Source organism: Nomascus leucogenys, chromosome 15 (genome assembly GCF_006542625.1).
Source record: "Nomascus leucogenys isolate Asia chromosome 15, Asia_NLE_v1, whole genome shotgun sequence".
Taxonomy (NCBI): Eukaryota; Metazoa; Chordata; class Mammalia; order Primates; family Hylobatidae; genus Nomascus; species Nomascus leucogenys.
The window spans coordinates 100,335,689-100,362,923 of record NC_044395.1 but is presented as its reverse complement, the minus strand read 5'-3'; the positions used below and the strand labels follow the sequence as shown (position 1 = coordinate 100,362,923).

Below are 27,235 nucleotides of genomic sequence, written 5' to 3'. Positions count from 1 at the left end.
TGTGTCAGGTAGAAGATCATTTTTCTTTTTAAGGATATTGCTAATTATGTGTGTGTGAACACATATTTCATTTACATTAAATTCATAGCATGCTTTCTGTTCACAGCAGTAATATTTTATGCTTTAATGGTGTTGTTCACCATAGAGCCCAATGATTTCAAGAATTTTACATGAAGTGAATAGCAGATATTATTATTAAATATATTTACACCGATGATAATCTCAGCAGATAACCTTACACAGTAAAAGAAACAGGAAGGGTAGCAGATACTTAACATGTATTATCTCATTGAATCTCACCAACAAGCAACATCCCTGTGATACAGATGTTATTATCTCAGTTATACATAAGAATACCGAATCACAGAAATGAAACAACCTGGGTGTGCACACATAAGTATGAATTATACCCAAGTATTAGAACTAAGTACACAAGAATTAACATTTATGCCCAATCCTTTCTCTGACTTAAATCTTTAACCACTATATTATATAGCTTAGGGTTCCGGTTTCTCAGCTTAATTTTCCAGATTTTCCCCAGGCGCAATTTAAACTGGGAAATGACCTAACCGTAAAGTCCTGAAAACCAGTTCAAGAACAAGGGATTCTTTGGAAGATTTAAAAAGTAAACCATCGCAGAAATCTTGCCTGATTACAGTCTAGATTAAGATCCTCAGATGATCGTTCTCTCCATCTAGAATGCCTGTTTCACTTGTTTTCCTTAAAACTCCCTACTCCCTCAGGTTTAATTGAAGCATAGCCTCCTCCATGAAATATTTTTTGATCCCCCCCAAAAAGAGTTATTTTTCCTTTATATAAATCTTGTATCTTGTACATGGTTTCACTGAAATATACATGCTCTCACAATTACTGTCTTAATAGTTCATAAACTCTGTGAGAAGTCTGAGAGGCCATTTATTAATCTGCATTGCATAGTAGTTCCAAAACTTCAGTTCACATCAAAATCATCCACAGGACTCATTAAAACACGGGTTGCTCAGCTCTGCCCCCAGAGATTCTGAGTCCGTTGGTCTGGGATGGGGCCCATGAATTTGTATTTCCAACAAATTCCCAGGTGATGTTGATACTGCAGGCCCACAACCACAATTTGAGAACAACGCGTGTATCAACTGACACGTAAAAATGTGTTAAATAAACATTTCACTCTACACTGAACTTTATTCTTCAGAACAAGTTGTTGTAATTAATTGTTTACAGTATGAAGAGTGATAAACTAATAACCATCAGATATAGCACTGATTCCCACAAACAGAAACAAGGGGGTATCAGAAGTTATTATGAAAATGCACCTCAGGTTTTGTCTTCTCCAATAGTCCTAACCAGTTATTTAGAACTGACCGAAGGAAGTAGAAAAGACTTTCAGCTTTGAAAGATAAAAGTAATTTCAGCTTTCTGTGTCTTCTGAATTTGGTCTTTAGGTTCTTTGATGCATTTATCAAAAATGCAAAAACTAATTTCAGTTTGAATGATTTGGGTGAAGGTAGATATCACACAATAGGAATAGACTTGGATTTTAAGCTTTTTATAGAAATAACTGGGTTTAAAACAGCTGCTTTCTGGGCCTAGACGAAGCCTAATTAATTAATCTATGTTCTTCAAAAAATAATTTTATATTTTGTATTATAATTAAATTGGTATGTTTTATTTAAATTGATAAAATGACAGAGTAAATACTGCTTAGACCCAGTAAGATGTTGCCCTTCTCAAACTTTGTGTTAGGGTCCCCTACTGACCTCCAACTTCCATATACACCTCCAAACATCTTCAGGTTACCTTTGCTCTTTATAACTTTATCTCCTCTTCTTTCAAAATCAGTTTTTAAAGAAGATTATGACGTTGGTCATTTTTACTTTAATATGACTTTAAGTCATACTGCCTCCCTTGATATTTGTTTGAAGGTTAATTATCCATCTATAATAGTTAAATAAATCAATGGCTTTGGTACCTGCCAAATATCTGTCAGTAAAGCAATGGAAAACACAGACACATACATGCTCACACATATATTTTACTTCTAACTCCATATATGTATGAATCTCAGCTTTAAATCAGACTTTTCTTGAATTCCACTAAACTAAGTATAGCAGAGGATCTATAAACAGTTATAGCACAAGCACAGTTTTGTGTCTTCTGTTTATTTGTGTGTGCTTTCCCAATAAAGAAATGTGATCAGAGTCATTAACTCCAACTTGGAAGGGACGTTTTAGCTATGTAAGGCAAACCTGACATCTAGTAAGACGTATGACAACACAGTCACTGAACAATACATATCACGATGCATTCACTACTCCACAAAGCTATCCAATCTGTGGTCAATAATTCTAGAAATATTTCTTTCAATATTTTAAAGTTTACCCATCCATTATAGTTCTTTCTCACAGAAATACACTTACCATCTATACCCCAAACACTATCTTTTGTAAGAGTCAGTATTAAGAAAATACTTTTAAAATTACCCAACATGGATCTAATATGCCTACAAAGCAATAAGTCATAATTTAATTGTTCATGGAAATGAGAATTCTTGATCAGGTACTTCAATTATGATTATGATAATTTTCTGTGATTATTCCTGAAGGCTTCCCGTGATGAACTGCTTGCCAGAAAAATCAAGCACTCAAGTTAATCAAGTGAAATAAGTTAATCCATTAAACACCAAAAGAAGATTCAAAGATCAATGTCTGCATCTGTCTTGCATCAATTCATTTCTTGGTGTATGATCTGAATTTATATAATTTATGGTGGAAAGTCTAGCTTTAAAGTTTGATGTCCTGGAAAGTGAATTTAGAGTATAATGCTCAAGAACCTAACAGGCCCAGATTAGCAAAAAGTTCATCTTTGCTATTTACTGAGTTTATTATATGTCATAAGAAGTCTAAACAACTCCATCAGATTTTCATAGATTTGCATTACGGCAGAGTTTCTCAACCACAGTAGTATTGACATTTTGTACTGGGTAATTCCTTGTTTTTATAATCTATCTTCTGCACTTTAAGAGGTTTAGAAATGTCACTGGCCTCTACCACTGTATGCCAGTAGCACTCCCTCAATTTTATCAACTAAAAATATTTCTAGATAATGACAAAGTCATTTGAGAGGTGTAATTGTCCCCAGTTGAGAACTATGCTATTAAACAATTCGTTGTTCTTTTGTTTCCTTTCCTCTCAAAAAAATTCTGGATTATTTTATAATTTCTCCATTCTCCTCAAGAACCTTTATCAGAATTTTGCTTAGAAGAAAAAATAGTAATATTCCAGCATGTAGGCTACCTCAATGCAGAAAATGATAGAAAGGTAGATTCAAATCACGAGAATAAGAACTAAGAATTTAAAAATAATCAGACTTAGTATTCCTCATTTTCCACCTTCTCCAAAATGTAACAAAATTTGATCTGAGAGTATAACTTAAGAAAAACATTACATATGTGACACGTAAACAAATGTACACCAACATTGAAACATAGGCAAGTAACCCACACATGGGTGGGGAAAATATTGTTGATGACAAATTAATCAACAGCTCAGAAAGTGCTAATAATCATTTTCTTCATAAGAATGTACACTATATAGTATATGCCATTGTCATCACCATTATCAAATAATGAGCTGCATCTTTTTTCTACTATATGGTTGGAGAAATACCAAATGAATGATATTTCTACTGTGTAGTTGGAGAAATATCAGACAAGAGTGATAAAGCCACTAATGGATAATCATTGTGTGTCATGAGACTCTACTAAGAATTTTCAATTAAATGCAGCATTACTGGCCTCAAAGATAATCAACCCGAGCCCCAAAGCCGTTAGTTGAGTAGCCTCTTTTATTTCTCATTCTTGTGTCTTCTCATTAGCTTCTCTCATGCTGTGCTATTTATGAAGTATTAAACACATGGTGAAGATTTTTAAATGTTATTTTGGAAATAAGATCTATTAATGAATATAACTTAAAGTATATCCAGTGGTTACAGGTACTTTTTTAAGGAAAAAATCATAAGCAAAGCAACATGATATATGAGTTGGAAGCCCTGAACTTGCTCAATATCTGTATGTATGTGTTCTGTTCCTCAGGAAGTGTAATTTTGTCCTGTGACTCCTTCCTTAGCTACAAGTTTTTATTTCAGGCTAGTCTAAGGATACGGACCACTATGTAGGTAGTAGACACATTTAATACCCCCACTCCAGATACGCATACACACACACGCATGCACACACACACACATGCACACACACATTGATATGCTCACACTGTCCCTGGTTTTGTCTCTGGGTGCTAAGAAACACTTGCAAATTCCTCTACTCACTTCAAAGTTGGTAACTTCATCAAGTTCATAAGTGCCAAACACTGGGCTACAGCATCTGGCTGTAAAGCTGTTTAATCTCTCTGGGAGTGTATTGGTTTAAATCCATGACTAACAGTCATATAAAAAATATGGCAAAACCAGATGTCTTTAAACTCCTGTAGTTCTTTGAAGCTGGAGTACATTTCTCTCTGGTTTCTCAAGTTTTCTCTCACTCCAACGAAATTCTAACAGGTGTCGTCTCTGCGCTGTTCAATTCTTTCCTGTGTTTCTATATAAAAGCACCAGGGAATCAGATCTATAAGATATGCTCTCTGCTTCTTGATCTGTAAAACTTTAAAAGTTACATGCTTGAGGTTGTTAACTATAGCTCCATTTCAATCTTGGAAGCTCTGACAAGAGGGGTTATCATGAGTGGATATTGTATTATTTTAATATTGGTGTTTTGAATATCTTAATCTCTGACTCTACAGATAAAACATTTTTGTGAACATGGATATGAAAAGCTAAAATGATAAAACTTACTCATATTATATTTCTTCTTATATTACTAATAATTCCTTGATTAATATTTCTGTTCCATGCACAAGAGTATTAGTTGGGAACGGTACCAGGTTTACTTAGCAATCTTCCAAGACCGTTCTAAAAACATTAAATAAATTATATGAATGAAGTTCAAATGACATTTTAAGATAATTACTTGTGTTAGCCCAAATTTTAAAGTTAACTCAGGCACCTAGAGATTAAGTGACTTGATAAATATTCATGGCTGGAAGTGAAAGCTGGGGTTTGAAACCAGGTTTTCTGGTTGTAGAGATTAAGCCCTTAACTCCTATGGTAGCCTGCCTGTCTTCTCCCAATCGTTGGTCAGTTCAATGAGAACAGGAAGTGAATCTGTGTCTATGTTTATATGTGGGTTAATCTATATGTATTTGCATGCAAGTGAGAGATAAAAATTATTTGAGAAACTTTACATAATCATCGTGCAGTCATCATACAATATTTTGTCTTAAATATTCAAATATCCTTAGAACCTGCTAAACAGTTCAAGGCTCACCTTTTCATGTCCACCTAGCTCTAGCCTGGTGGTATGCCACAAAATGTTAGACCTTGGCAAAAACAGTTGCATTTTACTAATAGTAAATCTGTGCTTCCTAAACTTAAAAACTAAGTTATTAAGCTCATTTTGTGTCTGTATTTATGGCATCCAAGTTCTGTCCGGTGTCAGGGATGGTTTGTTGATTTGTGCTTTGTCATCATTCCTCTCCAGCTGTTAAAGAGAAGATTCATTTTCCATCTTGGTGAGATCTCAAAAATAGCAAAGACTTTACCTATATGGAATATGCCACCTCTGTTTCAATTATAGAGGGCACTTCAGTGTAATTGCCGCTGTTGAGGAAAGGATATTGGAAATCTGTTTGCCAGTTATTTTTCCTCTTCCAAGATGATATATTGGTAATAAAACAAAAAGTGTGTTACAGTGGCTGACTACAGAGCCTTAAACTTAATATTTAATAACTCAGTCAGCTATATGGCTTAGAAACCAATTCGTTACTTGATTTTATCATGAGAAAATTTTGTTCGACTGGAAAATACCTTAGGAATCTCAAGGCATCCATAAGGATACAACTTAAAATTTTTCAAAAATTAGCATAAAATAAATGTAAAGAGTTTAAACATAGTTGCTTGCCAGTCATGTGAGTTTGGACCTTTCACGCTACCTCCTTGTACTTCAGGTTTTCTCACTTGTAAAATGAAGATATTGAAGAAGTGGTCCCAAAGTATTTGGGGTTTTATTTTTCTTGCTTCATTAAAATTCGTAGGATGTTGAAATTCATTGCCTGATGATAAACGAGGCACTTAGAGAGGTAAATATAGTATCCTGATTAATAACACAGTAGCGTTTTGTACAAGATGAAGAGGAATCTTAGAGAGAATTAGCACATTTCCTCCTTTTTGATTCTCCTAATTTCTGCTATGCTTGCTGGGTATGAAATGAACTCCTAAGAAAAGATGTATGAAATCTAAAAGTAGAATACTATGAGAATGTGAAAAAATCTGATAAGAATTCTTAAACTTTCCCCAAATCGTTGTTTTATTTTTGCTAACACTGGCTCTGTTCACCTGGTACATGTTAAGTATTCAATAGACAATAGATATTAACATTTTTATTATAGGAGAACATCAAACTCAATAAGAAATTATTAATACCATTAAATAACAACTTGAGCACATGAACTATAACTATTTTTCATGCATCTCTGTATCTTCAGAGTCTAACACAGTATCTGATACAGATTAGGAAATTAATAAATGCATACAGAATGAATAAATAAGACTAATTCTACCCAGGAGGATCAGGGAAGGTAAAATAATATCAACCACAAGCATCACCACTACAAACACAACAACAAACATCTATTTAGCAACTTTTCTTTTCCAGGCTACATGCTAAGCATTTTTTATTCATTATTACAAAATGGTTATATGATTTTCATTTCCCCCAGTAATTAGTGAGAATGATCCTTGTTCCTCCCATTTGACAAAGCTTGTTGTTGTTGTTATACTTTTTAATCTTAATAGTCTTGTTAAGGGATAATGATATATACTTGTGGTTTCATTTAAATTTTCGTGAAGGCTAATTATTAGAGCATCTTTGATAAGTGCGTTAGTCCATTTTGCATCGTCATGAAGAAATATCTGAGGTTGGATATTTTATTTTAAAAAAAGATTTAATTGGCTCATGGTTCTGCAGGCTGTACAAATATATCTCCAGAGTATGCTTGGCTTCTGGTGAGGATTAGGGGAGCTTTAACTTGTGGCAGAAGGCAAAACAGAAGCAGGTGTGTCACATTGTGAGAATTGTGAGAGAGGAAGCAAGAGCAACAGGAGTAGGAGCCAAGCTCTTTTGAGTAACCAGCCCTCGCATGACCTGAGTGAGAACTCACTATCACCAAGGGGATGGTGCTAGACCACTCATGAGTGAGCCGCCACCATGATCCAATCACCATCCCCACCAGGCCCCATTTCCAACATTGGGAGTTACATTGCAATATGAAATTTTGGCAGGGCACAAACATCCAAACTATATCAATACATTTATTGGTTATTTGGACTTTTTTTCGTTTAGAAAGTGTATATTAAATTTATTGTTCATTTCCTGTTGAGTTTTTTAATTTATTAATTTGGGAAAAAAAATTTTGTATTCTACATATTATTTCTTTGTTGATTATATGTATTGCAAACATCTTCTCTCATTTCACCACTTGATTTTTACATACTTTATGATATTTTTTATAAACAGAACTTTGTAATTTTAATTATCGAATTTATCTAATTTTATGTTATGGTCAATGTTTCTTGTACCTGTTGGATAAGATATCATTCACTACCCCAAGATCAAAAAGACACCTTCCTATATTACCTTACAAATGCTTTATTATTTTGTCTTTGAAATGTAGTTCTCTCTCTACATAAAATTGCTTCAAGTGTAGGGTGTGAGGTAGAGATTGCTGTTTGACTTGATAATTAGGAAACCTAATTGTCTTTGCCTCCTTTATTAAAGAATATTTTCTTTTATTAAAAATGTCAGAAATATGTGTGGGAAGAACTAGCTCACCATTACCAGACAAGTAATTCTCCATTTTCAAATAATAATTATACACCAACTCTAACAACCATGATTGGTTAGATTATTCAACTTGCTGTAGTTAAAAAAAAATCCCAAATTATCTGGCTTAAAACTAATCTGTTGTGGGTCAGCAGGGAGTCTCTGCTAAAATTGAGCATATGCACTAACCAGTCACATCAGGGCCAGATATTCAATTCCACCATATGGCCAGAAGGTCAGCGATGTCTGGAGACTAGGGCTAATACAAAGTGTGCTTCTCTGATCACCAAACATTCAGCTCACTGTCCTTCCTGATAGCAACATATATTCTCTCTCTCCCCAAGGAAGACAACCCAAAATTCCTATCCAGGCATAGCATCATGCACAACGTCCAGGAGGACTGGGGTGTTAGCTGAATGAATCTCCCCCTCCCCACCAAATATGCCTCTGCCCTAATTTCTGGAAGCTGTGAACAAGTTATGTTATACGGCAAAAAAGAACTCACTGATGTATAAAGATTGCAAACCTTAAAGAGATTATCCTGGATTATCTGAATAGGTTCAACCTAGTCTTAATCTTGGAGGCTTTTAAAAGCAAGGAACTGTCTCCAGCTATCAGCAGAAGTGTAATGATCTAGAGAAGGTTTATGTACTTCTCTGCTACATGCCCATTATCTGGCAGAGATTTTTGAAATCCCATCAAATGATTACAAGGTCCCCAAGTGTCCTTTGACTAGGCACCTATATTGCTGTCTGGTTGGGACCCTTGATGCTGCCGTCCAGAGAGTTCTTCCTTCACCATTATCCCCATGGCCATGTCAGAAATGGACATTGAATAATTTAATCTCTTTGGGGAATGAGCATTACTTCAGCCTATTTCCTACTAGTTGAGTTTTACAGATTGTTTACTGTCTCAGTCACAGATATTTTTACTTAGTCCAGGCTGGTAGTTTCCTGAACAGCCAAACTATCTTAGAAGTCTATTTAATTTGCATTTCTCTGATGGCCAGTGATGATGAGCATTTCTTCATGTGTTTTCTGGCTGCATAAATGTCTTCTTTGGAGAAGTGTCTGTTCATGTCCTCTGCCCACTTTTTGATGGGGTTGTTTGTTTTTTTCTTGTAAATTTGTTTGAGTTCATTATAGATTCTGGATATTAGCCCTTTGTCAGATGAGTAGGTTGCAAAAATTTTCTCCCATTCTGTAGGTTGCCTGTTCATTCTGATGATAGTTTCTTTTGCTGTGCAGAAGCTCTTTAGTTTAATGAGATCCCATTTGTCGATTTTGGCTTTTGTTGCCATTGCTTTTGGTGTTTTAGACATGAAGTCCTTGCCCAAACCACAGTGAGATACCATCTCACACCAGTTAGAATGGCCATCATTAAAAAATCAGGAAACAACAGGTGCTGGAGAGGATGTGGAGAAATAGGAACACTTTTACACTGTTGGTGGGACTGTAAACTAGTTCAACCATTGTGGAAGTCAGTGTGGCGATTCCTCAGGGATCTCGAACTAGAAATACCATTTGACCCAGCCATCCCATTACTGGGTATATACCCAAAGGACTATAAATCATGCTGCTATAAAGACACATGCACACGTATGTTTATTGCGGCACTATTCACAATAGCAAAGACTTGGAACCAACCCAAATGTCCAACAACAATAGACTGGATTAAGAAAATATGGCACATATACACCATGGAATACTATGCAGCCATAAAAAATTATGAGTTCGTGTCCTTTGTAGGGACATGGATGAAACTGGAAAACATCATTCTCAGTAAACTATCGCAAGGACAAAAAACCAAACACCGCATGTTCTCACTCATAGGTGGGAATTGAACAATGAGAACTCATGGACACAGGAAGGGGAACATCACACTCCGGGGACTGTTGTGGGGTGGGGGGAGGGGGGAGGGACAGCATTAGGAGATACACCTAATGCTAAATGACGAGTTAATGGGTGCAGGAAATCAACATGGCACATGGATACATATGTAACAAACCTGCACATTGTGCACATGTACCCTAAAACCCTAAAGTATAATAAAAAAAAAATAAATAAAAAAAAAAAGAAGTCTATTTAATCCCCTGTTTATTTCATCTCATGAGCCACAAGCCACGATGATAGTTCTTTCAATATATATGTTTACATTTACAGACATGATTCTAAAATACACTGCTGTATGTTTTTTCATCCCATAACCGCCCCCGCCCCATCTACCTACATACCTAATTGTTTAATTCTATGAACCTGTCAGGCATAAATGAAAAACAAATATTTTCCCAGGTCATGTTGTCCAGTTGGGAGCCTCAATCTACAATGCATCTTTGTTCTGACCCATTTGTGCCTCAATATTCTCATAGCATTTTGGATATATTCTATCCTAGCATTTATTATATTCTTACATTTCTCTATGAATCTCTCTGAAGCCATCAAACCATAGGCTTTGTCTGATTTATCTTATATATTCATCTTTTAGCACATTACTTGGCCATTAGTTGTTGGCTCAATAAGAGTTAATTAAACCCACGATTGTATCTGAAAGGGTTAAAATGCTCAAGAGCCTTTAAACTCTGAAAGTCTCAGTTACAAAAATAAAAGAGCCCACCATGGTCTATAACCATTTACACCCCGATTAGAAATTCAGGCATTTGTGAAGTTGTAGTAAAGTAATTAATCATTAATATGTTGTCACTTGGGCCAAAGCTACAAAGTCCATGCCTATGGGATTGAAGGAAATATTGTCTTCCCAATAGAATTGTCAAAATGTACAAATTGTAGTGTCCAAACCTTCCACATTTGCAGAGGAGACATGTCAAAAGCATATATTATACCCAGCTGGAAAAACTTGAATAGAAGTAAACTGCAATTTGTAATGTTGTGAAATTGCTTGTATTTTTTTTAATGACGCAAGTTCAGATATACTTGTCTGTGACATTTTTAAATTAGAAAGTGAACAGCATAAAAACTGAGAATCTTATGCTTCAGAGTTTTGGGGAAACGTTCCTATAAAGTGAGTGTGTTTTTTAATTTTTTAATTAATGTCTTTTCGATCTAGCAAGCAGCACTTCTTATGCAAAAGTGAGTGTCTCTAAGTCCGAGGGTTGTATTTAGACAAGATTTTTTTTAAAAAAAAATCAGTGTACAGTGGCAATTAAATATGACTCATTTCACGTTAAAACTTTACAAATGGTTTGCTAAAGTGAGCTTACAGAAGATCCGTTTAAAGAGCTGGGCCTATAAAAATCCTGCATAACTGCAGTGAATTTAAAATAAATTTTTATTTATTTCATTTTTGGGTGTTTTGGGAATATTTTATTTTATTTTATTTTGGAAACAATTTTTCATCTCATGGAAAATAAACTCTTGATGAGCAGTACATAGCTTTGTTACTCTCTTTTAAATTCCATGCTAAGATGATTTCACTAAAATGTTTTACTAAAACATTTGCCAGCTTTGTTTTACCTCTTGTTGCAGAATGTGGGTTGAAAGAAGCCCTCTCAATCTGTTACTTCGATTTTGTGCTCCTAAGTATGTGAATCACAGCTTGGTGACCCTGGGTCTTGATAGGTTGGATTTGCGGGCCTTGCTATTCTTAGCGCATACAATGAAGGTTGTTTAAAATACGTATTAAGTAATTTTTGTTGTTGCTGTTGTTGCTATGTTACTTTACTCCTCCCCCTTGTGAATCTAACTTCTGATGGTAGAATTAACTATAAAACTTGCTCAAAATAAAACCTTCCCTGATCATTAATCCTAGTGAGGATGAAAAGAACCTCCTGTACCATATGCAGTAGTCATTTCAGCGAGTGTTTTAGATGTTGCAGTTGGTGTTTAGGTCTCTGCCTTGGGCATTAGGTTGGCATTTTGTGCGCTGTGTGTGAGGTCCCAGCTGGCTGGCATTAGTGAGAGGCTGAGAACCCTACTGGCTGGCTCTCAGCTCCATCTTCACAGGTGTTGAATTCAGTGGGTCCCTCAGGCCTAGATTTAACTCAGCAAATCAATAAAATAAAATCCCCACATCCTTACTCAGATACAGGAATTCTAAAGGGAATCACTTTTATAACATCCTCTTGCAGATGTTAAGTATTCTTTGGACCTAAAAAGTGCCATTTTATTTTAAAATAATTTTTTCTTCTTCTCCCTACCAAAAAAAAAAAAATGGAAATAACCTGATCGATATATTCATAAAACATTTGGTACGTCTTCCACTTTTTTCTTTTCTATTTAATATCTATATCTTCTTTAAACTAAAATTTTAGAAATGTTGTTTAGGTATTTGCTTCCTGTACCTAACCATTCTAATATCTATTTTGAAACTATTAGATTTTAATGTTTTTACCACACACAAAAAATGACATGTCAGGTACCACATGTATTAATTAGCTCAATCTAGCCATCCTACAATGTATACATGTTTCAAAACAACATATTGTATACAATAAATATATACAATTATGTTTGCCAATTAGAAACCTAATTACTTTCTTTAAAATAACTACAAAATAGCTGTGTGTGTTGGCTCATGCCTGTAATCCCAGCACTTTGGGAGGCCAAGGTGGGTGGATCACCTGAGGTCAGGAGTTCAAGACCAGCCTGACCAAGATGGAGAAACCCCATCTCCACTAAAAATACAAAGTTGGCTGGGCATGGTGGCACATGCCTGTAATCCCAGCTACTCGGGACGCTAAGAAACACTTGAACCCGGGAGGTGGAGGTTGCAGTGAGCCCGAGATTGCACCATTGCACTCCAGCCTGGGTAACAAGAGGGAAACTCCGCCTCAAACAATGACAACAAAAAAAGCTGCAGAATAAAATGGGATCATAAGAGGACAGGAAACATTGAGACATTGCTCCCTGGTAGCTGAAGAGAAATGCCAGCAACTTCACAGCAGGAGACAGAGCTGATTCCAACCCCTATCTCATATAATTCTCATTTGGAGTCAACTGCTTCTCTCCTTGGTGAGAGTCTTGTGTCCTCTCTGTGACTGTGTCCACTGTACACCTAGATCCATACTTGGTACCTGACAGGTTATCAATAAATAAACATTGAATGAATGTAGTAAATAACAACACTGCTGTCCTTACCTTATTATGCATTAACCATTATCTTGTTATCTCATTAACTATTTTATGAGCCTCATTTATTTGCTAAGACAGTGTAGATACTTAATTTACAACATGGAATTAATCTTAAAATATCCCTAGAGGTAGGCTTTATTATCACGTTATTGCAGATTAGATAATTGTGGCTCAGAGTGGTTTAAAGACTTACCCAAGGTGACACAATTTTTAAATGGATAGAACACATTTGAAATCCGGTTTGTTTGTCTGCAAAGCCCAGGTGACAGGTAACATTCACATTAGCACTACTAAAGGTGGACTTATCTTTGTATGACAAAACACCATGTTATAGAAAGCTCTTATTTGCACAAAACAGAAATCCACTTAGGCTAGCTTATTAAAGAAACAATCAAGGAAAATAACCAGGAAACGCTTTATAAGAATGCACAATTATATTCTAAAGCCCAAGTGTAGACATGCAATCACGTCCCCAAGTAAAGCTGAAGTCAGGAGCTAGAAGCCCTTAGGAATTGAACTGTTTGTCATATAAAGCTTACTGTCTAGTGGGAATAAAGACATTGGTTGAATAAACACATGTAAAAATGTTCCTGTGCTAAGTTTATTATGGGAAGGTTCATGGTACTATGAGAAAATTTTGATTCAGGCTCCCACAGAAGATCTTATGTACTCTGATCCGAACACTGAGGAGTCATTACCTAAGATTAAGAAGCAAGAACATCTAAAGCCAATGTCCTCTTACCTTTCAAGACTCCACTGAAGTTAGTATATCGAAAAGATCTTTAACCTTCCCAAAGTATATTGTATCACCACCAATATTCTCTCATAGCCTATACTTTTCTTTCATTTCTCTTTAGTACAATTTAAAATTATTTATTTACATGTGCTGATTTTAAAGATATATATATTTATCCCACTTTATAATCAATACAAATGTTTGAGTCACCTTTACCAATGTCCCTGCCTTAAGCCAATCAGCTATGACAACAAAAAACAGTCTGATGAATAAAAATATAGCTGCCAAGGTGGTCAGTGGCATGCAGGGACAGGGGGTGTAGTTCAATCAATATCTGGAATTTTGAATTTTTGTTGATGTCTTACTGTGTAGATGGGGCATTATACTAAAGACTGGAACATATATAAATGTGCAAAACTCTGCCTTTAGAAAGCTTATAGCCTCGTATGAGGGAACAGATAATAACCAAATACATTTGTAACTTGCATAATAAGCAAGAAGATAACTGCTATGGAGAAAAGGAAAGCAGAGAAGGAAAACAATAACATGAAATTTTTAATTAAAAAAATATCAGGAAGGCCTCTGGACAATATGACATTTCACAAAAGTGTTGAAGAAGGACATAGGATATATGGATAACTAAGTTCTCCAAAAAAGCAGGTCCATGACTTGGAAGACACCCAAAGAATTCTATATACAATATGTTGGTTTCTACCTTCCCTTTTCGTGACTCCCCTTCTAGCTAATGTCACTTTGCTTTTCTTAATCCAGATCGTCAGTGTGGCCTCCATGCATTGCGTTGTGAAAAAAATAAGACAGAAAAAAGTGACAACAGTTTTTCAAGAAATACTAGCACAGCCTCAAAATGTTGGACATTATGCAATTCAGTGGTGGGACCTTTTTCTTGTGTAATCTGTATGTGGATTAACAACTGGAAATGTTTCTATCAAATGCATCAGACAAGATGAGAAAATGAGTGCATTTGAACTGGGAGGCATCTGTGTTGTTCTATATCAGTAGAAGGAAACAGCCTATGGAGCTCTAAATGTGGTACTAGTTAACTCGTGTTCTTTCATGCATGTGTCCATTCATCAATTAAACAATAAATTAAATTAATGTCTGCAATGGGCTTGGCTGTGTGCTAAGCACTGGAAATGCAATGGCAAACAAGATAGACATGGTTGCAATGAAAAGAGATAAAATATATAATGAGGATGCAGGTATTAAATAAATATTTATCAAGTTCACATCTGTGCCTTGATTCCCAAAGCAGATTAGAATCTTCTGAAAGGAGTTGCGTTTCTCTATGTCTCAGAAACAGATGTAGTGTAGTTATTAGAGTGGGTACTAACTCAACTCAAATTGCCATGTGGAATGATACAACTAACACTGATGTTAAAACCCAGTTAGTCTTCCTATCTTCCACCATCATATTCATAGCTAACAAAACTGAGAAATGTAAGGAGACTTGCATAAAGTCAGATACCTTGTTAGCTGCAGTATTTGCACTTGAAATGAAAACCTCTGGGTGCTGTTTCTGTAACCTCATATCATTGTGTCTGTCTTCCTTTACCTTCTCCTCGTGAAAATGCCTTACTCATATATGTGCATAAATGCCATATATGTTTGTATATCCAGTATTTAAATTTATCTCAGTTTATGAGAATACACATAAATTGCCATATATAAGCTATATATATATATATATACATGTTATATATACATGCATATATAATAAATTCATGTAAGCCTTATCTATTTATATGCATAATATGTGTAAATATTATTCTTTTAAGTTTTTCTCTGAAATCTCACCATCTCCCTGATATACAGCCTCACAATATTCCCAGTACAATATTCAACTCACAAATTCTATTCTGAACCTCAACTTCTTTATAAAGCTATTCTTGAAATGCTGGCTGACAATATATCTCTCCAGAAATTTAAGCCTATCTTAAATGCTTCAAGGATCACCAAGTCTGGTACCTTGTACATAATAAGCCATTGGTAATTAATTCTGAGTTAAATATGAATACAGTTTATTATCCAAATACACCATAAATTCCTCAAGGTAGAAAGCATATGTTATACTGGTTTATTTTCTCCACTGTTTCTGGTACAGCTGTGAGTGCATAGACACATACAGGAGTTTATAACCGGAAATAACCTTGAGAATAATCTAACTTTGTCTCCTCATTTTACAAAAGACAAAACACAGTTTTAAAAATAAAATAAGGCTTTTTCTAAGTAATAGAGATAGTTGGTTATGTTGAGATTAAATCCCTGGTTTCTTGTAAATTTGTTTGAGTTCATTGTAGATTCTGGATATTAGCCCTTTGTCAGATGAGTAGGTTGCAAAAATTTTCTCCCATTCTGTAGGTTGCCTGTTCACTCTGATGGTAGTTTCTTTTGCTGTGCAGAAGCTCTTTAGTTTAATTAGATCCCATTTGTCAATTTTGGCTTTTGTTGCCATTGCTTTTGGTGTTTTAGACATGAAGTCCTTGCCCACCCTATGTCCTGAATGGTATTGCCTAGGTTTTCTTGTAGGATTTTAATGGTTTTAGGTCTAACATTTAAGTCTTTATTCCATGTTGAATTAATTTTTGTATAAGGTGTAACGAAGGGATCCAGTTTCAGCTTTCTACATATGGCTAGCCAGTTTTCCCAGCACCATTTATTAAATAGGGAATCCTTTCCCCATTTCTTGTTTTTGTCAGGTTTGTCAAAGAACAGATAGTTGTAGATATGCGGCATCATTTCTGAGGGCTCTGTTCTGTTCCATTGATCTATGTCTCTGTTGTGGTACCAGTACCATGCTGTTTTGGTTACTGTAGCCTTGTAGTATAGTTTGAAGTCAAGTAGCATGATGCCTCCAGCTTTGTTCTTTTGGCTTAGGATTGACTTGGTGATGCGGGCTCTTTTTTTGTTCCATATGGACTTTAAAGTAGTTTTTTCCAATTCTGTGAAGAAAGGCATTGGTAGCTTGATGGGGATGGCATTGAATCTATAAATTACCTTGGGCAGTATGGCCATTTTCACGATATTGATTCTTCCAACCCATGAGCATGGAATGTTCTTCCATTTGTTTGTATCCTCTTTTATTTCATTGAGCAGTGGTAACAAACAACCCCATCAAAAAGTGGGCAAAGGACATGAACAGACACTTCTCAAAAGAAGACATTTATGCAGCCAAAAAACACATGAAGAAATGCTCATCGTCACTGGCCATCAGAGAAATGCAAATCAAAACCACAGTGAGATACCATCTCACACCAGTTAGAATGGCCATCATTAAAAAATCAGGAAACAACAGGTGCTGGAGAGGATGTGGAGAAATAGGAACACTTTTACACTGTTGGTGGGACTGTAAACTAGTTCAACCATTGTGGAAGTCAGTGTGGCGATTCCTCAGGGATCTAGAACTAGAAATACCATTTGACCCAGCCATCCCATTACTGGGTATATACCCAAAGGACTATAAATCATGCTGCTATAAAGACACATGCACATGTATGTTTATTGCGGCACTATTCACAATAGCAAAGAGTTGGAACCAATCCAAATGTCCAACAACGATAGACTGGATTAAGAAAATGTGGCACATATACACCATGGAATACTATGCAGCCATAAAAAATGATGAGTTCATGTCCTTTGTAGGGACATGGATGAAACTGGAAAACATTATTCTCAGTAAACTATCGCAAGGACAAAAAACCAAACACTGCATGTTCTCACTCATAGGTAGGAATTGAACAATGAGAACTCATGGACACAGGAAGGGGAACATCACATTCCGGGGACTGTTGTGGGGTTGGGGGAGGGGGGAGGGACAGCATTAGGAGATATACCTAATGCTAAATGACGAGTTAATGGGTGCAGGAAATCAACATGGCACATGTATACATATGTAACAAACCTGCACATTGTGCACATGTACCCTAAAACCTAAAGTATAATAAAAAAAAAATAGAAAAAATAAATAAATCCCTGGTTTCATAACATTCTGTATACCATATTGAATCTCTCAATTTATATTCAAGAAATATTTGTTGAACTGAACTGAATTTTGTAGTGTGTGCATGACAGTATATGTAATATGTATTCTCATATACCAATTAAAAATATATCAATATTATGTATTGGCTTGCAAAGTCAGATATAATAAGTAAAATGGAGATAGATCTATCCCTCACACAACCCACTCGGGGACTTTAAATAGAATAAATATTTGAGAAAAATCAAAGTGACAATGAAGTTAATTGTTCTCATCATGTCAAGGTTGGCATTTTTGTTCTGCATCATGAATATCTGACAATCAACAGCTTGAGTCACCACTCATGACATTTACTTCTTGTAACATACTATTGTTTAAAAAAATGTTTAGCTCTCACCTCTTCTTTGGTTAACACATCCTTCTACTTAAAAATCTCTTCTCAGGCCCCCCCAAAGTTGCCTTCAGTTTTCCCTTAGAACTCATGTGACGTAAGTTTGCCAAGAAGAGACAGGTAGGATGATGTATCACAGGGTAAAAAAACCTGCAGAACTTAATAAAGGCCAACTTCTTGCTTTTACATATGAGTAATGGAGGCACAGAATGAAGAAGCAACTTCTCTAAGGTTACATAGTTAGGAGGAGAATTGGCAAAAGTATTCAGGCCCCTGACTTCATATTTTTAATGTACCCCCCTATCAAGAGATGAAGCCAGATAAAAAAGTAAGATGATTACATTCTAGTTGAAATCTACATTTTTTTCTTCGTGGATCCAGTTTTCTACTGGTAAAATTTTCCTTCTGTCTGAAGTGGTTTCCTTTTTCTTGTGGTGATGATGATAGTAATGAATACTATTAAGTATTTTATTTCCAAAAATGGCATTATTTTACCTTCATTATGGAAAGATATTTTTGCTAAATATAGGATTCTAGGTTAACAGGTTTTTTTTTCTTTACGTACATGTATTTTTTAATCAGTGTTTTAAAGATATTGCTCCATTTTCTTCTGACTTGCATTTTTCCCAATAAGAAGTCTGTCTTTTTTATCTTTTGTTCCTCTGTAGGAGTGGGTCTGTTTTGGCTGTTTATAAGATGTATCACCATTTTTATGTAATATAATTATGATGGGTTTTTTGTTATCATCATATTTCTCTGGGTTTATTGAGCTTCTTCAATCGGAAGGCTTACAAACCTCGTTAAATTTTGAAAATCTTTGGTCACTGTTTTTAACAAACATTCTTTTCTGACAATTCTGCGACATCCTTACATATATATTAGACGCTTTAAGCCATCTCATTGCTAATTTGTATTCTGTTTGCTTGCTTTTTTAGTCTTTTTAATGTGAATTTCATTCTAGGTAGTTTCTATGTATTCAAGTTCTATTTGCTTCTGCAGCATCTAATCTGGTTTTAATTCTATCCATTATATCTTTCATCTGAGACAACATATTAACTACCTTTAAAAGTTTAATTTGGGTCATTTTTTTATCTTCTGCATCTTTTAACATGTTTATGCTTTTCATTTGCTTTCTTGAACATAAGGAGTATATTTATAATAGTGGTTTAACACATTTACCTATTTTTTTTTTTGTCTAGGTCAGCTCAACGTCTGTTTCATTGACTGATTTTCTTTTTCATTTTAGATTTTTTCAGTTTCTTTGCATACCTGATAATTTTCTTCTTGTTGTTGTTGTGTTTGGACACCAGAAATTATGAATTTAATGCTGGTGGTTGCTGTATTTTTTTCTGTTGTTTATTTCAACATTCTGGTCTTTGTTTGGATATAGAGTTAAGTTACATAGTGCTATTTTATTTTCTTGAAGCTTTCTTTAAAGTTTTGTTTAGTGGGTACAGAATATCCATTAGTCTTGTTAACCTAAGAAAAAGACATCAGAGAAAAATACGTCCTAATATGATGTTTGTTCTGGTGTAAGCAAAAAATATTATAATCAGACAAGCACAGCAATGGCAAGTCATAGGTGCATGTGATTAGAGAAGTGTAAAGAGAAGCTTTTATTGATAAAACCGCAAGTCCATGTGTGCTGCTTAGAAACAGTGTCCATTGGTTCCAGAGGTTCAAAGCCAGAATTGGCATCAGTTCACTGGTGGAGATGCCATTACTGGGCAAGTGTTCTTTGAGAGCATATCGTCTGATTTGCTGTGGTCCTTAGAGTGTCTAGTGATAAACCTTGTCTCAGAAATACACGCAAAAGGTGGAAGCTGAGAAAAGCATGAGATGCATCAAACATATGAGAGGATTTCTTGTGAGGTTATCTTTTAAAGTCCTTGAAACAGTTTGTTTTTTTCTAACTTTTATTTGACATTCTGGGTTCATGTGTGGATTTGTTACATAGATAAATGTGAGTCATGGGGATTTGTTTATGCAGATTATTTCATCACCCACAGGTATTAAGCCTAGTACCCATTATTTGTTTTCCCTGATCTTCTCCCTCCTCCCAGCCTTCACCCTCCAATAGGCCCCAGTGTGTGTTGTTCCCCTCTGTGTGTTCATATAATGTGTTCTCATCATTTAGTTGCCACTTATAAGTGAGAATCTGCAGTATTTGGATTTTTGTTCTTGCGTTAGTTTGCTAAGGATAATAGCCTCCAGCTCCATTCATGTCCCAGCAAAGGACATGGTCTCATTCTTTTTTATGGCTGCATAGTATTCCATGGTGTATATGTACCACATTTTCTTTATCCAGTCCATCCTTGATGGACATTTAGGTTGATTTCATGTCTTTGCTACTGTAAATAGTGCTGCAATGAACATATGCATGCATGTGTCCTTATAAGAGAACAATTTATATTCCTTTAGGTGTATACCCAGTGATGAGATTCCTCAGTGGAATGGTACTTCTTTCTTTGAGGAATCACTACACTGTCTTCCACAATGGCTGAACTAATTTACACCCCCACCAACAGCGTGTAAGTGTTCCCTTTTCTTTACAACCTTGACAGCATCTGTTATTTTTTGGCTTTTTAATAATACCCATTCTGACTGGTGTGAGATGGCATCTCATGGTGATTTTGAGTTGAATTTCTCTAATGATCAGTGATGTTGAGCATTTTCATGTACTTGTTGGCTTCATGTGTGTCTGCTTTTGAGAAGTGTCTGTTCATGTCCTTTTCCCGCTATTTATTGATCGATTGGTTACTTGGTTGAGACTGAGTCTCGCTCTGTTGCCCAGGCTGGAGTGCAATGGTGGGATCTCAGCTCACTACAAATTCCACTTCCTAGGTTCAAGCAATTCTGCCTCCTCAGCCTCCCAAGTAGCTGGGACTACAGTCATGCCCCACCACACCTCGCTAATTTTTGTATTTTCAGTAGAGACAGGGTTTTGCCATGTTGGCCAGACTGGTCTTGAACTCCTGACCTCAGGTGTTCCACCTGCCTTGGCCTCCCAAAGTGCTGGAATTACAGATGTGAGCCACTGCACTGGACAATTTTGTAATGTTTTTTTTTCTTGTAAATTTGTTTACATTTCTTATATATCCTGGATGTTACACCTTTCTCAGATGTATAATTTGCAAAATTTTTCTCCCATTCTATAGCTTGTCTGTTTACTCCATTCATAGTTTCTTTTACTATGCAGGAGCTCTTTGCTTAATTGGATCCCATTTGTCAATTTTTGCTTTTGTTGCAATTGCTTTTGGCATCTTCCTCATGAAATCTTTGCCCATGCCTGGAACATCACACTCCGGGGACTGTTGTGGGGTTGGGGGAGGGGGGAGGGACAGCATTAGGAGATATACATAATGCTAAATGACGAGTTAATGGGTGCAGGAAATCAACATGGCACATGGATACATATGTAACAAACCTGCACATTGTGCACATGTACCCTAAAACCTAAAGTATAATAATAATAAAAATAAAATTAAATAAATAAATAAATAAATAAATAAACAAATAAAAAAGAAATCTTTGCCCATGCCTGTGTCCTGAATGGTATTGCCTATATTGTTTCCCAGGGTTTTTATAGTTTTGAATTTTACATTTAAGTCTTTAATCCATCTGGAGTTAATTTGTGTATAGAGTGTAAGGAAAGGGTCCAGTTTCAATCTTCTGCAAATAGCTAGCCAGTTATCCCAGCACCATTTATTGAATAGGGAATCCTTTCCCCATTGCTTGTTTTTATCAGGTTTGTCAAATATCAGATAGTTGTAGGTGTGCAGTCTTATTTCTGGGTTCCCTATTCTGTTCCATTGGTCTATGTGCCTGTTCTTTTACCAGTACCATGCTGTTTTGGTTACTATAGCCCTGTAGTATGGTTTGAAGTCAGGTAGCGTGATGTCTCCAGCTTTGTTCTTTTTGCTTAGGATTGTCTTGACTATTTGGGCTCCTTTATGGGTTCATCTGAATTTAAAAATAGTTTTTTCTAGCTCTGTGAAGCATGTCAAAGGTAGTTTAATGGGAAGTGGTAGTTTAATAGCATTGACACTATACATTGCCTTGGGCAGTATGGCCATTTTAACAATATTGATTATTCCTATCCGTGAGCATGCAATGTGTTTTCGTTTGTGTTGTCTCTGATTTCTTTGAGCAGTGGTTTGTAATTCTCCTTGTAGAGCTATTTCACCTCCCTGGTTAGCTGTATTCCTAGGTATTTGCCATTAGTGGCAAAAACCACAATTACTTTTGCACCAACCTGATATTCTTTTTGTGGCAATTATGAATGAGAGTTTGTTTGTGATTTGGCTCTCAGCTTGACTGTGGTTGGTGTATAGAAACGCTGGCAATTTTTGCACATCAATTTTGTATCCTAAGACACTGTACAAGTTGTTTATCAGCTTAAAAAGCTTTTGGGCTGAGACAATGAAGGGATAGTTTGACTTCCTCTCTTTCTATCTGAATGCTGTTTATTTCTCTCTCTTACCTGATTGCCCTGGCCAGAACTTCCAATACTATGCTAAATAGGAGTGGTGAGAGTGGCCATCCTTGTCTTGTGCCAGTTTTCAAGGGGAATGCTTCCAGGTTTTGCCTAGTTAGTATGTTGTTGGCTATGGGTTTGTCATACATGGCTCTTACTATTTTGATGTGTGTTCCTTCAACACCTAGTATAGCTAGAGTTTTTAACATGAAGGATGTTGAACTATATCAAAAACCTTTTCTGCAGCTATTGAGATAATCCTGTGATTTTTATCTTTAGTTCTGTTTAGGTGATGAATCACATTTATTAATTTGCATATGTTGAACCAACCTTGCATCTGAGGATGAAGTCTATTTTATCATGGTTAATAAACTTTTGATGTGGTGCTGGATTCAATTTGCCACTATTTTTTTTGAGAATTTTTGCATTGATATGCATCAAAGATATTGGCCTCAACTTTTCTTTTTTTGTGGTGTTTCTGCCAGGTTTTGATATCGGGATGATGCTGGCCTTATAGAATTAGTTAGGGAGGAGTCCCTCCTTTTCAATTTTTTGGAATAGTTTCAGTAGGAGGAAACAGTTTTTATCTTCAGATATGCAAGGATGAGCTGCTCTCCTTTGTGCTCTCCTGGACTCAATGTGTCTGGGACTGGTTAGAATGACTTCATCCTCGTATCTGCAACTTGCACAGACTAGAGTTCATTAGACCTCACTATTGAGGCAAGACCCTCTGAGGTCCCTATTCAATGCCCCATTTGTTAAGAAATATTTGATGAGAATGTAAACTTTTCCTGTTTCTGTGCGCGCAGCAGAGTTTTTTCCACCTGTTACTTTCTGTTGATCCATTTTCCAGACTTGGTAGTTTCCTGGACCTCTTGTGTAATCAGTACTCATGTAATGATTGGCAGAGAAATGTCAGCAGATCTCTGTATCTCTCTTTGCTACTTGCCCCTCTCTGATATTCTGCCTTTCAATTTCTAGCCTTCTTTGCCTTTCTAAATACTGTCTTCTAAACTCAAAGAGAAGGCTCTGTTATTGTAGCCTGGAATTTTTCTCCAAATGGTCAGTCAGAATAATCATAGGGATCATTTCATTTGTTTACCTTCTTTCAAAGAGTCTCTCATACTGCCTTTCAATGTCTGAAAAAGATTTTTTTCATATAGTTTGTTCACTTTTTATTTGTTGAATTATGGAGGCATACAATTTTTAAGATTGAATTTTGTTTTTAATCTAGACAGTAGCCAGGTCAGTTTTCAGCAATAACCACTTTAATGTTTTTAAAACTCTAATTCAATAGGCTCTCAAAAACTTGTCCTATTAAGTAGGGATGAGGTGGGGATTTCATTTTTTCCCCTGAATTTCATAGGCATTATGATATCAGATTGGGAGAGAGTACTCCAAAGCTACTAGTCAAAAATTCTTTTAATTCTAACTCTAATTTTCAAATAGATAATTTTTAGATGGCATAAAATGCTCATGGAAATGAATTGGGGAAGATGAGGCTATTCAGGATGGGCTGATTCTGACTTTTTACAGCTTTTAGCGCTATGTTAGAAACTTGAATAATATCCTGTAGCAATTGGGAATCCAGGAGATTTTGAAGCAGGAAAATATTCTCATCTAGCTATGCCTAAGAAGATTAATCTAGTCACAAAATAAATTGAGATGGGGAGATTGGAGGCAAGGATCCTTAGGTAGTATACTCAAGAGATAAGGACCAGAATTAGCATTGTGATGTTTTGTATACACATCCCAACTAAATTAAGAGATGCACTTAATTGATGAGCGGTTAAATTAACATTGAGGTTTCATTACAAATAATGGATGGCTTTGGGGAAAAAATGTTCTGTCTACTGAGGAAGCTGAATTCATACTACTGGGATGCTCCAAATAATATGATAGTTTATTTCCCAAGCAAACAGAATATGACATGCACTTCTACCACCTGGATCTGTTCCCCAGAGCAGAGGCTTTGTCTCTGGCACAGAAGATAGGATGTTTGGCTTGCCCAATTCATTGCTTGCTATTCTAATGAAGGCCACGTACTGGTATCTTGCTTTTGAGAGGCGCATATGTATCTCAACTTCTTTTCAATAATGAATTAGTTCTTTGTATCAGTTGCCAACACCTTTGCTTAAACCTACCCGACACATTACATACGGGAGAAACACCAGCTTTCCTTTTTTTTCCCTAAACAATTTATCAGATTGACTATTTTGTTAAACAGAAGCAGATTAATTAAACTGGCTTTTTAAGCTGATGAAAATCATTAGCATAGTCAAGTAACTATTTATGATTGGGAAGAAGAATAAGCATGGGAATCAGTAGAAAGCCAAACCAGCATCAGCTCACATTTGAGAGCGTTTGTTAAAATAAATAAATAAATAAATAAATAAATAAGTAAGTAAGTAAATAGCTTCCTTGGTGTTTCCCCAAGGCCAAGTCTCAAAGGATGATTACTATCAAAAAACAGGAGCATAGAGTGTTTTCTGAAAGGGAAGGGGAAATATTTGCATGTGGAATCAGAAAAATGCCCAGTGAGTCTCCGCAGGTGCACATACATTTTGGAAAAAAGTTTCAATGAAGAGCACACAAAGAGACAAACCTGTGGCACCGTGGCAGCAATCAGTAATATGTAGGCAGCTTAGTGTAGGAGACGGGAGGTTATATTAAGAGCTTGGGGACCAGGCACAGTAACTCATGCCTGTAATCCCAGCACTTTAGGAAGCTGAGGCAGGTGGATCACTTGAGCCCAAGGGTTCAAGACCAGCCTGGCCAACACGGTGAAACCCCATCTCTACTAAAAGTATAAAAATTAGCCAAGCACAGTGGTACGCACCTGCAGTCCCAGCTACTCAGGAGGCTGAGGTGAGAGGATTGCTTAAGCCCCAGAGGTGAAGGTTGCAGTTAGCCAAGATCCCACCACTACACTCCAGCCTGGGCAACAGAGTGACAGAGTGAGACCCTGTCTCAAAAAGAGGAGTTTGGGGAGGGAAGCTTTACCTCACCTCTCCAAGCCTTACTTCTCTTTTTCTTTATTTCCTTTTTTGTTGTTGTTGTTGTTGTTTTTGTTTGTTCTTTTTTGTTTTTTATTTATTTATTTATTTTTGAGACGGAGTCTCACTCTCTCTCCCAGGCTGGAGTGCAGTGGCGCAATCTCAGCTCACTGCAAGCTCCGCCTCCCGGGTTCAAACAATTCTCCTGACTCAACCTCCCAAGTAGCTAGCTGGGACTACAGGCACGTGCCACTATGCCTGGCTAATTTTTGTATTTTTAATAGAGACCTGGTTTCACCACGTTGGCCAGGATGGTCTTGATCTCCTGACCTCATGATCCACCTGCCTCGGCCTCCCAGAGTGCTGGGATTATAGGCGTGAGCCACTGTGCCTGGCCACTTCTCTAATCTTTAAAATAGGAAGACTGGACTTAATTTGAGCTAAGATCCCTTTTACTTCTAATTCAGTGTGATTATTTGTATCATGCCCAGGACGTTACAACCTTAACATTTACAAGGAAAGGGACATGTTGTAGGCTTTGTAGAACTGGATGGGCAGTCTTGCTGTGTGGATACCTTTTGAATATACCTCCATGACTCTGTGCATATGAGACAGAGAGAGAGAGAGAGAGAGAAGGGTTTTCCATTTTTGATAAGACATACATTTGTTAAGAGTGTCTATTTTTTTGCTGGGTAATGGAGTTTTACAGAAGGAAATAAATGATTTGTGTCTATTAAGGAAGCAAAAGCAACGACTGCACATTTTTGAGAGCCCCATTAAATGTGTTCTGTTTCCTGCACCGTCTCTGTTCATTTGGGTGAGAACTGAAGTGCACAATAAAAGGCTGAATTAAGTGAAAGGCTAAATGAACCAATTAATTCTTTTTTCTCCAATACAATGAAGGTGCCAAACAGAATGTAAAGCAGCCCAAAATTGACCCTTGAGTATCTCCTAATGTGACTTCTTGATAGGCACAGAAAGCATGTCCCTTTTCTCCAGTCTCAGAGCTATAAACAAACACACTGAAAAGTAAAGAGGCTTTGACAATAAAATATAACCATATTTTTAATAAAATAGCAGTCACACTGAATACATGAATTTTCCCCAGTCCCCTATCTTTGGCTGACGTTGGTCTTTAAAATTCTTGCCCTTTCCCCCTTCAAAAAAATGTCAGTATTAACCTAAAATTTCTTAATATTTTAACCTCTAAAGAGCATAATATGGTACTAAATTTGTTCACAATTTTAGGGATAGAAATAGAATATATGGTTTACAGTGCACTCATAGGCTTTGTATTCAAGCAAGACTGGTGTTTAATGGCAGCTTTGTGACCTTGAACAAGTTACTTAACATGATTGAGCTTCAGTTTTCTTGTCTGCCCAATGGAACAATAACAGCCTTTCCTCTGATGGTTGGTGTAAATGTATAAAGTAATTCATGTCAAGTGATTTTTAAAAATCAAATATATACTAAACACTTGAGGAATGAAAGTTTTCATTACTGTCCGCCTCATGTTTAGGAGTGTACATTAGTATGATTTCCTCATGTTGTAATGTAATAAATAATTTACCTCAAAGGCAACAGAAAAATCTCCACTACCAAGTTACCCTCTATGACTGATACT

At 36.2% G+C, this 27,235-nt stretch overlaps 1 protein-coding gene across 4 annotated transcripts in view; it reads left to right on the top strand.

Moving 5' to 3' along the window:
* Nucleotides 1-27,235, top strand: part of LRRC4C (leucine rich repeat containing 4C) — a 1,364,302-nt gene that overhangs the window by 1,082,456 nt on the left and 254,611 nt on the right. The gene's annotated exons all lie outside the window — the stretch shown is intronic.